Source organism: Vicugna pacos, chromosome 5 (assembly GCF_048564905.1).
Source record: "Vicugna pacos chromosome 5, VicPac4, whole genome shotgun sequence".
Classification (NCBI taxonomy): Eukaryota; Metazoa; Chordata; class Mammalia; order Artiodactyla; family Camelidae; genus Vicugna; species Vicugna pacos.
Window position 1 is genome coordinate 31692392 of NC_132991.1, and position 9026 is coordinate 31701417.

A 9026-nucleotide genomic window follows, 5' to 3' on the forward strand; every position below is an offset into this window, starting at 1 on the left:
AACCTTTAACTGAATGTTCTCCATTACTTATATAGTTTACTTTAAAAAAAATAGATCGACGTTCTGTCTGCTGTGGTGGTTGTGTAAGGTATCAGCTGGAGATCTAATATCTTAAAAAAACAACTAATGGTTTGATTGTGCTGAAGAGTTTTTTGTTGTTGTTGTTGTTTTATTTTGCTCTGCTTGGATTTTAGGATCTGACTTTAATTTCAGATTGTTTTTGTTTTTCTTGGATCACTCTGGAAAGATCCATTTTACTAATTTTAACATAGCCTTCTCTTTCCTATACTAATTCTGTTCCTGCAGACTTAGTTTTTCAATTTGTCATTATTGATTAGTGTCTTTGATTTGGTTGCAACGTTTCTCAAAAGACAAGTGATTGCCTTTGTACATGTGGAGAGGGAAGTAAATCATAAACTTATGGAAAATGGAGTCTCTTTCTTAGGCTCTAAGGAGTCATGCTCTTTATCTGCCATAGCTTTTGATTATAGCAAAGCTCTCAGGTGATTATTTGAGAGAGGGTTTGGATGTGAGGCAGAGTACATTGGATGACTTGTCATGGGCGCTGCTCTGAGTCTTAGGCGCTGGCTTCCATGCTTACTCTGGGAGCATCCTGTCAGAACTCCCACCTCAGAGAGCAGTGCTAACTCCTTTACCTGGATCCCTGTTCTTCAGTCTGCTGCTCCCAGAGTAGAGACGGTTATATTCAATTAATTTTATTTTTACCACATCTCCTGTTTGCTGGCCTTCATTTCCTCTCTTCCTGGTTCTCTTGAGGGATCTGTTAGGACAGAAATGTGTTTTGTTATTGTTCATGTTTGCTTTCCTTCTTTTATTTTGTTTCTTCTTCTTTTATTTAAATGCCTCTGGCTCCTAGTTTCTGTTTAGGGTAGTATGTTCTGTTCTTTTGAGTAGATTTTGCTCTCAGTCTACAGTCATCTGCTGTAAGCCATCTAGAATATCCTCAACCCTCTTATTTTGATAGTGGTATTATGCAGTCCTCCTGATTTTACTTTAAAAATATACTTACTGTGTAATTTCCCATGAATTTGAGGAGGAAGGATAGGTTACTGGAACTTTTCTCTTTCTCACTTTTAGATATATTCTTTTGAGGTGGGAAGCACCATGAAAAAGACCAGAAGGACCCCTAGACAGGGCCAATACTCTCCCACCGTCACCATCCGGTTCCCTGGCCCAGCGGCATTATCTCGCTTTTTGCCTCTGAAACAGCTTACTTCTAGGAAAGTGGAATTTACTCCTAAGATTCTATTGGTTCCCTGAGCTAACTCCTGATTGGTCCATTTCTACAAAGCCTGTTCCTAATTAGTCAAGTTTTGTTATACCTTATTTGCATATGATGTTGCAAAGTGTAGACTGGCAGCCTATAAAAGACTGTGTAAACCTAAGATGGGGTCCAGAGCTCTATTGTTAACTCCTATGGGCCCACTGGCGTAATAAACCTGAGTTCACCAACCCTCGGAGTGCTGCTTTGTCTCTCGCCCAGATCCGGGTTGCTGTCACAACTGAGCTGTAACACTGAGCTGTAACACACTTTGCTGCAACACTTTCTCCTTTTTTAACCATCACTTATTCTACCTGCCATTTATCTCCACTGTGATTCTGAAGGTGTGTAAGATACAGTGTTTGGTATTCTTTACCTTTCTGCCCAGTATTTGTTAATGTACCTTGAGAGTTGATATTCCAAACTTTTGTGACCAAATCACAGCTTTTTCTATTACGTATCTTTTCTTCACATATAATTGTTTACCTTTGTTTTCCATTTAACCATATTTATGAATTTACTGCAAAAGAAATATTTAACAACTTTTAGTAATCGTGCTTTGCATTTTTAACTTAAGTTTGAGAGTTCTTTTGCTTTGATGAAATGAAAATCCTGAGTTTCCTCTCTCCCCACCCTGAGAGATACATGTTCTCTTAGAGAAGATATATTCTCTAAATCCTTGCATTTCTGGGAATGTCCAAGTATTATTTCCACACAAGAAAAACTAGTTGGGAGACGTGTTTCCGGGGGAGCGAATTCGGCGTCGGACTCGAAGCCGTCCGCGGGCTCGGGCGGCGGCTGCGGCGGCGCAGGGCAGCTCCGGGACGTCCTGCCCGGGAGACGTCGGACGCTCCAGGCCCGGGCAGCCCACGGGCAGTGACGCCGCCTCCAGGGCCAAGAAGCGTAAGAAGAAGAAGAAACACCGAAACGTGGCCTCGGTGGCGAATGTAGGCAGGAAGCCTTCAGAGGAGCCGCCCCAGAGGAAGCCCCGTCAGCGCTGAGGCCCAGGCCGAGCAGCCGGAGTTGGGGCTGAAGGCGCGGAGCCCCAACCCTAAGCAGAAAGAGCAAGCTCTTGGGGCACTCCGAGCCCTGCGCGGTGGAAGAACCCCCCTACCTCGGAAGAAGCATCTGATGCGCTCCTTGTTCAGAGACCTCAGGGCTCAGATGGAAGCTGAGAGGTGCAAGGCCCTGCAGGCTCTCAGGACCGCATACCGCTCAGCCCAGGTGAGCCCACCAGAAGGAAGAGCTGGAAGGTCTGCAGGCCTCGTCCAGCAAGGGGAGCCGAGGACATCCTAGACACTCCTGATGAGTTCAGGTTCGATTTCTTTTAGCCTCTTCCCTATCCAGGACAGTCCCCCTCTGCAGGTGGTAGAGGGGTTTGCCTTGAGTGCAGAGCTTTTCCAGGGATGCTCTGTCAGACAGATGTGGGGTTGGCCTGTCCCTGGCCGGTCAGTGAGTCTTCTGTCATGGCTGTTGGGCAAATGTGAGACCTCCATGTTGGTACTGACTGTCAGATAAGCAAAAGAACCCACTTGTAGGTTTTCAGCTGAAATGACCCTCCTGCCAGAAAAGGGAGGTCCATTTAGAAAAGCTTCTGGAATAAAGTGAAGAGAGTGTTCAGCATGTTGTAGAAAGACTTACCAATCTTTCAGAGCGGACTAAGTAGGTGCTGGTAATGAGGATTAGTGGGGAAGCTACGTGCTTGTACGCTGGTGCTCACTCATGAAAGGACATCCCGTGGGTGGTGTAGAGCTCTATGCCATTACATTATGTTGTCTTAATAAAACTATTTCTTATTTAAAAAATAAGAAAAACTAATTGGAAGGATATAAAATTGTATGTACATGGAACAAATATTTGAACTGATATTTCATTGTCTTCCAGCATTTCTTATTGACTGACTGTGTGTGGCCTTACTCGCTATCTATCCATGCATGTGCTCTTTAAATTACCTTCCTAGAAGCATAGCTGAGAGTGGTAGAGGGAAGGTTGATGTGAGGTCTCCTAGCAAAACTTTCAAGTCTCAGTAGTCATTCATCTAATTTCCTTCTGTCCCTCTGAAGTGCTTTTCCTGTACCTACTAGCTGGTACTTCATCACTCTGAAATCCTGGAGCACTTCAAGTTATCAGGCTACCTCTCCACACACACCTTCACATGCTTACACACATATGTGCCGTGTCATCCCTCACCGGCCCCCCACCCCAGGCCACCTCAGGTATTAGAATAATTTAATCATTCTATACACAGAAATACTGGCTTGGGTTTGGAATCTGGAAATCAATGCTCTGATCACCTAAGAGTTATAATCCTTAGCATCAAAGAACAGCCAGCCCTTCCTTGTCATATCTGTTGGATAACTTGTTTTTCTTAACTGAATCTGATATTTTGTACTTAGTGGAAAAACCTAGTACTTAGTATCAGTTCTAAATTTCAGTGAGTATTCTTTTTCCTTTTACCTTACAGGCTTTTCAACGATAGGTGTGAGATGTTTCATCATGGATGCTTGTGAGACGCTGCTTCCCTGTTCACTCCAATGACACCGGACTCTTAGCAGGTGAGCATTCCCCTTATACTGTTCTTCATCCTATACTCTTGAATTGCCTCTGTATACTGTTAATGTCTCCTTAGGGCCAGCCCACAGGCAAAGCTAAAAGCTTGTCTTGAAGCTTGTATTACTTTTTCAATTCTCTCAGAATCATCTGTTATTTTAAAAATATGTTTAAAGAAAAAAATTGCTGCCCTGGATGTCCAGACGAGCTCTCACAGTGGAACTGGGCAATCTTCAATGCCTTGGAGAAATGTAGTGGTCAGTTCCTGGTGCTAGGGGACGCACAACATTTAAAAAATGATACGCTGTATTTTTACTGACAGTAAATCATCTAGTTCTGTTTGTACCAAAATTCAGCTTGATGCAAAGAACCCAGTCTCTAAGGACTAGTTTGCTTACCTCTTGTAAAGAACATTATGGCTTCTCTTATGTTACCTTAAATAAGTGATTAAAATGATATAAATTATAAAACTCAAGTTTTTAAAATAACAACATAAAAAACAAGTAGTAGATGAAAGCATAATCAAGTCAAACATAATATGTATACTTTACACTATATTTCTAAATTTATCAGAGAGCCTTATAAGAATTTCAATTTAAAAGAACAAATGTTAATGCAATTAAATTAGTATAAATTATTGTGCTATTATTGCTTATATAAGTATGCAAACTCAATTTTGTTGAATAAAATATATAAATAATATAGAAAGAAATAATATCTAAGAGTAGTCACACAAAAACATCACAAACAATGACAGGGGCAACTAATTATTTATAAAAATTTCAACAATCAGCAAACTATCTGAAACATAAACTCAATTCTTCCAAACATTATGCATTGTCTTTTTTTCCCCTCATCAAGTAAATGTTTAAGCTTTTAAAAACCAGTTTCAGAGTGTGCGAGTCATTTTTTATAGCGTAACAGTCTGAATGGACATTAGTTTAAAAAAAATGGGTAAGAACATTTTTCTCCAAGAAACACAGAGATAGATACCTCAAGCAAAACAATCCACTTAATCTACTTATTTACTGGTGCCTTGTTATTACAAAAAACACTAGAGAATTCTGAGTGGTATAAAGGGAACTTGTGGACACAAAATTCTTTGAAGCCTCATTAGTACCCAAGAATATTGTATTCAAGAATATTGTATTCAAGAAATATCCAAATACAAGAATATTGAGATCACTTAAATGGTTTGTAAAACATTCATAAGTGTGCTGAAGAAGTCATTTTGGTAGCTAGAATGTAATATTATTTCAAAGCCCATGGTGGAGGCAATGATCTCCATCTTACAAAAGCAAATGCAACTCAATCTAATATAGAAAGAAGTGGTTTTCAAATTGAATCGTGTTTAAGGTATAATGGCAAGGTTAACAACTCAAGGTGGCATTTGAATCTGTCTTTATAAACTCAAATTCATATTCTGCACTAATCCTATTTGGAAATATGTTGTTCACAGTGGACATTACGATGGTAAGTGCATTTCCAATGAACTGAGTTTTTAATTTTCTATGTATAAATTTTTAGTCATTAGGCATGCTGACTTTACATATTGCTTGCATATGAAAAGAAAACATGTCAAAACAGAATGGCTGGTCAATGTAAGAATTACGTTACTCAGTGTAAATTCATAAATGGGAATTTTATTTTTATATGTCAGCGTCAATCTCTGAAACAGTGCCTGGTATATGTAGGTGTTCAATATATATTTTTAACTTTTTGTGTTTTTGTTTCTTTTTTTGTTGTATAATATGCTATAGTTCTTCAGCTTAAGCTAAGATTCTTGAGTATCCTATGTTCAGGCCTTTGATATGACTCATTTTCTGAGTTGCAAAAGTAGAGGGGCTCATCTTAGGCAGTAATGAGTTCAAGTTAAATGCCATCTTGGGGAGCTATCTCTTGGTTGTTAGTGATCTTTTCTTAGCTGATACACCCTGTTTTTTCATAGTAACAAGGACACCTGGACACAGTAAGTAGAGGGGGCATGGTTTAAAGGTGTTACATGAATATTCCTCTACAAGAAGTTTGTAACTCTTGCACAAATAGAAGGTTCCTATCAATACGTTTATTAGATTAGCAAGAATTTTTTTAAAAAATTGAATATCCTTGCAACTTCTTAAATATCTTGAGATATAGAAACCCTCAAACTGCAAAAGTGAATCAAGCTTTTGACTAAAATAAACTAAATGTGCATAATTTACCCCTGCCCCCACTAATATGAAAGAACACAAAAACGGACAAACTGCATGAGACAACAATTCCCAGGGACTAAACATCAGACGTGAAGGACAGCGGTCTGTAAGTGGTGGGAGCGGCCGCGCTGAGCCCCTCGGTTGTGCTGGCTCTGCCCTTGAGTCACCAGACTGGAGACCAGGGAGCAGTGACTCAGGCAAAACCCAGTAGCGCCATTCACCATTTCTACCAAGCATTGCCTGTTCATACAAACCACAGATGATATCTCCTTTTCTTGGGTTCAGTTATGTTTCCTTGCCTGAAATTATGCATTTAATTTTGACTTAAATATCTACATCTGACAACATATAAATAGGAATAAAAATTTAAACACAAGTTCCTGTGTGTTGCTCTAGGAATAGTGAATTGTACATGTGATCATAACAGAGGAAGTTACCCTAAAAGGGGGCAGTCTTTAATAATGTTAAGTCCTGGACCCAAAAGTTGTCCCCTGGCCTCCAAAAACCAGAGGAGTTTATATAATTTGTCATATTTCCCCTTTTCCTGCTGCTACATAATGTAAAATAGAGAAAAGTCCAGTTCGGGTGCTAGCAGAGAGCAGCAGCAGCTAATTTGCAGAAGTGGAGGAGAGTTGAGGTTCCTGAACTTTCAGCATTAGTATCAAACTGTATGATAGTTAACGGGAAAAACAATACTATGTGATGTATTTTTGATGGAGACTCAGTAACAAAGCCAAATCCTTGAGCAATTATAGACAGATACTGAATTTTTCCCATTTTTTTTCAATGTACTTGTGTAAAATACAGAAATGTGTCCAAAGCAGTCCACCAAGTAGGATGATCCAGACAAGATCAGAATGGAAGCATGAATGTTATTCATATCTGCATAAGAGTATTATAAGCCCTTTCAAAACTAGATGAGATTATTAGAAACCAGAATGAGTTTCATTTGTGTATTAAATAGCTCCAATTAGCTGGCATTTGTATTCTGGGCATTTTTTTCCTCTCTGAGTCATGAGAGCTCAAGGAAGACAAGCAGTGGTGGCTACTGGTCTTTGATTCCATGTCTTGTCTCTCTTTCATCTCCCTACTTGTCATCTTAGGAAAGGTATGCTATACACGATGCTGGTATTCTCCCATGACTGCACACTGGAATTTTAAGCCAAAGAACAGAATGACAAAACTCATTCATTTATTTATCCAGGTCCCATGTATATTTTGTGCTTCATCATTAGCGTGGTTAGTGGAGAACAGGGTGAAGATAACTAATACCTTAAATTTAATTCCTCAGAATAATCATCGCACCTTAAATGTGTCTATTTCTGTAAGTTTGCGAATTATTCTGACATAAATAGTCTCATCATAACGATGGTTAATGACAAATGTTCTGAGCCAGGTTTTGTAATTCGTACCAGGGATACAGTGGTGAGAAAATTGATGTGGTTCCCAGACTCGTGAACATGATAGTCCATAAGCAAACTGAAAAAATATATACCTTCAAACTGTGATAAGGCATGTGAAGAAAAGGATAAGGTTCTAGGAGAGAGAATAATGAGAGGGAACTAATTGATCTTGAAGAGTCTTGGAAACCCACTCTTGAGGAGGTGGTAATAAAGATGAAACATGAAGAAACGAGACAAACCCGGACATATGAAAAGTTTGAAAAAGAGTTTCCAGATCTAGGCAATCACTTTAGCGATGTTTCAGAGTCATGTATCTAGTTAAGTAGCAGAGCTGAAATTTAGCAGAAAATTCTGAAAATGATAATTAGCATTTGTTTAGCTCTTTTCATGTATATAATCTCATTTAGTAAGCACACTATGAGGTGGGAAACTTGGGATATGATTGATAGGTAGAAAATTTGCCATCCTCCTTTTGACTTAGATTCTATTATTAATTGAAAGAAAGAAATCTGAGGGTAGGTTAAAAACATTCTGAGTGACATATGAATTATTTGTAGGTAAAATACTCAATAAGATATTTCCCATTTGAACAATGCTGAGAATGAATGTGTCATCCAAATATTCAGAAGCATGTGATTATATGCTAATCATTTACCTTAATTGAGCCTACACTGTATTTAGAGCTCTGTGTGAGGTATTTTAAGAAGAAAAATGACTATGTGGAGAAATAAGCAAAGTTTTAAAACATTCTGAAAATCTTTCAATAGGGACTTGGTATACACAGAAGTGTATTTAAATATTTTTAAGCAATGTATCTGTGTATACCAATGTGTATATATGTACATATATAATAGATAAAATATATATATATGTATGCATATATATATATACATACACACACATATAGGCCATAAATATGTTTTAATTCATATAGTCTGTACCAAATTATTATCCTTCTATTAAAAATGACAGTACACGTTAGCTTACCTAAAGTATTGCTAATTAAATTAACAGATCTTAGTTGAAACCATGACTAAAGAAACACCATTAAAATACATTAATATACTGGAACAACTGAATATCCACCTGCAAAAAATTATCTCAAAATGGATCAAAGACTTAAATGCAAAATTCAAAACTATAAACACTTAGATGATAACATAGGAGAAACCCTAGACAATCCTATGTATGATGATGCCTTTTTAGATACAACATGGAAGACATGATCCATGAAAAAAAAATAAGCTGGATTTATTAAAATTAAAAACTCCTGCTTTACCAAATACAGTGTCAATAAAATGAGAAGACAAGCTATAGACTGGGAAAAATATTCATAAAAGATATCTGATAATGGATGGTTATCCAAAATACACAAAGAACTCTTAAAACTCAGTAATAAGAAAACAACCAACCTGATCGAAAAATGGACTAAAGACCTTAAGAGACACTGCACCAAAGAAGATACACATATAGCAAATAAACATGTGAAAAGATGCTTCACATCATATGTCATCCGGGAATTGCAAACTAAAACAACAAAAAGACACCACTAAATGCCTATTAGAATAACTGAATCATGGAGTGCTGAAAAAAGGAAAG

The 9026-nt window shown here is 38.1% G+C and overlaps 1 pseudogene; it reads left to right on the plus strand.

Moving 5' to 3' along the window:
- The first annotated feature begins 1975 nt into the window (after positions 1–1975).
- On the plus strand, positions 1976–2613 carry LOC102534691 (UPF0488 protein C8orf33 homolog pseudogene; annotated as a pseudogene).
- Positions 2614–9026: the final 6413 nt, after the last annotated feature.